Source organism: Hypomesus nipponensis, chromosome 12, assembly GCF_054491055.1.
Source record: "Hypomesus nipponensis isolate SF chromosome 12, ASM5449105v1, whole genome shotgun sequence".
Taxonomy (NCBI): domain Eukaryota; kingdom Metazoa; phylum Chordata; class Actinopteri; order Osmeriformes; family Osmeridae; genus Hypomesus; species Hypomesus nipponensis.
The window spans coordinates 16,580,001-16,582,500 of record NC_140372.1 but is presented as its reverse complement, the minus strand read 5'-3'; the positions used below and the strand labels follow the sequence as shown (position 1 = coordinate 16,582,500).

The following is a 2,500-nucleotide window of genomic DNA, read 5'->3' as shown; positions in this document are numbered from 1 at the left end:
CTGTTTTCATTTTGACACGAGAGAGAGAGAGAGAGAGACCACCTTGCATTGTCAATTGCTAAATCTGTATATGGATAAGTAGCCTATGGTTGTCAACTTATTTCGTACGGCCATACCAGCCTGGCAACGCCCGATCTCGTCTGATCTCGGAAGCTAAGCAGGGTCGGGCCTGGTTAGTACTTGGATGGGAGACCGCCTGGGAATACCAGGTGCTGTATGCTCTTTTGCTCATTCACTTAGAAACTGACATCTTGCAATATGCACAAGTAGTCCTTCATGAAAGGGGCTGGAAGCTGTTTTCATTTTGACACGAGAGAGAGAGAGAGACTACCTTGCATTGTCAATTGCTAAATCTGTATATGGATAAGTAGCCTATGGTTGTCAACTTATTTCGTACGGCCATACCAGCCTGGCAACGCCCGATCTCGTCTGATCTCGGAAGCTAAGCAGGGTCGGGCCTGGTTAGTACTTGGATGGGAGACCGCCTGGGAATACCAGGTGCTGTATGCTCTTTTGCTCATTCACTTAGAAACTGACATCTTGCAATATGCACAAGTAGTCCTACATGAAAGGGGCTGGAAACTGTTTTCATTTAGACACGAGAGAGAGAGAGAGAGAGAGAGAGAGACCACCTTGCATTGTCAAATGCCAAATCTGTATATGGATAAGTAGCCTATGGTTGTCAACTTATTTCGTACGGCCATACCAGCCTGGCAACGCCCGATCACGTCTGATCTCGGAAGCTAAGCAGGGTCGGGCCTGGTTAGTACTTGGATGGGAGACCGCCTGGGAATACCAGGTGCTGTATGCTCTTTTGCTCATTCACTTAGAAACTGACATCTTGCAATATGCACAAGTAGTCCTTCATGAAAGGGGCTGGAAGCTGTTTTCATTTTGACACGAGAGAGAGAGAGAGAGAGAGAGAGAGAGACTACCTTGCATTGTCAATTGCTAAATCTGTATATGGATAAGTAGCCTATGGTTGTCAACTTATTTCGTACGGCCATACCAGCCTGGCAACGCCCAATCTCGTCTGATCTCGGAAGCTAAGCAGGGTCGGGCCTGGTTAGTACTTGGATGGGAGACCGCCTGGGAATACCAGGTGCTGTATGCTCTTTTGCTCATTCACTTAGAAACTGAAATCTTGCAATATGCACAAGTAGTCCTTCATGAAAGGGGCTGGAAGCTGTTTTCATTTTGACACGAGAGAGAGAGAGAGAGACCACCTTGCATTGTCAATTGCTAAATCTGTATATGGATAAGTAGCCTATGGTTGTCAACTTATTTCGTACGGCCATACCAGCCTGGCAACGCCCGATCTCGTCTGATCTCGGAAGCTAAGCAGGGTCGGGCCTGGTTAGTACTTGGATGGGAGACCGCCTGGGAATACCAGGTGCTGTATGCTCTTTTGCTCATTCACTTAGAAACTGAAATCTTGCAATATGCATAAGTAGTCCTTCATGAAAGGGGCTGGAAGCTGTTTTCATTTTGACACGAGAGAGAGAGAGAGAGAGACTACCTTGCATTGTCAATTGCTAAATCTGTATATGGATAAGAAGCCTATGGTTGTCAACTTATTTCGTACGGCCATACCAGCCTGGCAACGCCCGATCTCGTCTGATCTCGGAAGCTAAGCAGGGTCGGGCCTGGTTAGTACTTGGATGGGAGACCGCCTGGGAATACCAGGTGCTGTATGCTCTTTTGCTCATTCACTTAGAAACTGACATCTTGCAATATGCACAAGTAGTCCTTCATGAAAGGGGCTGGAAGCTGTTTTCATTTTGACACGAGAGAGAGAGAGAGAGAGACCACCTTGCATTGTCAATTGCTAAATCTGTATATGGATAAGTAGCCTATGGTTGTCAACTTATTTCGTACGGCCATACCAGCCTGGCAACGCCCGATCTCGTCTGATCTCGGAAGCTAAGCAGGGTCGGGCCTGGTTAGTACTTGGATGGGAGACCGCCTGGGAATACCAGGTGCTGTATGCTCTTTTGCTCATTCACTTAGAAACTGACATCTTGCAATATGCACAAGTAGTCCTTCATGAAAGGGGCTGGAAGCTGTTTTCATTTTGACACGAGAGAGAGAGAGAGAGAGAGAGAGAGAGACCACCTTGCATTGTCAATTGCTAAATCTGTATATGGATAAGTAGCCTATGGTTGTCAACTTATTTCGTACGGCCATACCAGCCTGGCAACGCCCGATCACGTCTGATCTCGTAAGCTAAGCAGGGTCGGGCCTGGTTAGTACTTGGATGGGAGACCGCCTGGGAATACCAGGTGCTGTATGCTCTTTTGCTCATTCACTTAGAAACTGACATCTTGCAATATGCACAAGTAGTCCTTCATAAAAGGGGCTGGAAGCTGTTTTCATTTTGACACGAGAGAGAGAGAGAGAGAGAGACTACCTTGCATTGTCAATTGCTAAATCTGTATATGGATAAGTAGCCTATGGTTGTCAACTTATTTCGTACGGCCATACCAGCCTGGCAACGCCC

At 46.9% G+C, this 2,500-nt stretch overlaps 7 non-coding genes and 2 pseudogenes across 7 annotated transcripts in view; all 9 read left to right on the top strand.

Annotated features, from left to right (window-relative positions):
- The first annotated feature begins 102 nt into the window (after positions 1 to 102).
- On the top strand, positions 103 to 221 carry LOC146263728 (5S ribosomal RNA). The gene has a single exon (XR_014725564.1). It is a non-coding gene; the product is annotated as a 5S ribosomal RNA (ribosomal RNA).
- Positions 222 to 391: 170 nt separating this feature from the next.
- Positions 392 to 510, top strand: LOC146263727 (5S ribosomal RNA). Its single transcript, XR_014725563.1, has one exon. It is a non-coding gene; the product is annotated as a 5S ribosomal RNA (ribosomal RNA).
- A 182-nt stretch (positions 511 to 692) lies between these two features.
- LOC146263726 (5S ribosomal RNA) lies at positions 693 to 811 on the top strand. The gene has a single exon (XR_014727676.1). It is a non-coding gene; the product is annotated as a 5S ribosomal RNA (ribosomal RNA).
- A 184-nt stretch (positions 812 to 995) lies between these two features.
- Positions 996 to 1,114, top strand: LOC146263725 (5S ribosomal RNA; annotated as a pseudogene).
- Positions 1,115 to 1,286: 172 nt separating this feature from the next.
- On the top strand, positions 1,287 to 1,405 carry LOC146263724 (5S ribosomal RNA). Its single transcript, XR_014725562.1, has one exon. It is a non-coding gene; the product is annotated as a 5S ribosomal RNA (ribosomal RNA).
- A 174-nt stretch (positions 1,406 to 1,579) lies between these two features.
- On the top strand, positions 1,580 to 1,698 carry LOC146263723 (5S ribosomal RNA). The gene has a single exon (XR_014725561.1). It is a non-coding gene; the product is annotated as a 5S ribosomal RNA (ribosomal RNA).
- Positions 1,699 to 1,872: 174 nt separating this feature from the next.
- On the top strand, positions 1,873 to 1,991 carry LOC146263722 (5S ribosomal RNA). Its single transcript, XR_014725560.1, has one exon. It is a non-coding gene; the product is annotated as a 5S ribosomal RNA (ribosomal RNA).
- Positions 1,992 to 2,175: 184 nt separating this feature from the next.
- Positions 2,176 to 2,294, top strand: LOC146263721 (5S ribosomal RNA; annotated as a pseudogene).
- Positions 2,295 to 2,470: 176 nt separating this feature from the next.
- The window catches only part of LOC146263720 (5S ribosomal RNA), a 119-nt gene continuing 89 nt past the window's right edge, over positions 2,471 to 2,500 (top strand). Inside the window, exon 1 of the ribosomal RNA XR_014725559.1 lies at positions 2,471 to 2,500. This exon is cut by the window's right edge and continues 89 nt beyond it. This is a non-coding gene — a ribosomal RNA (5S ribosomal RNA).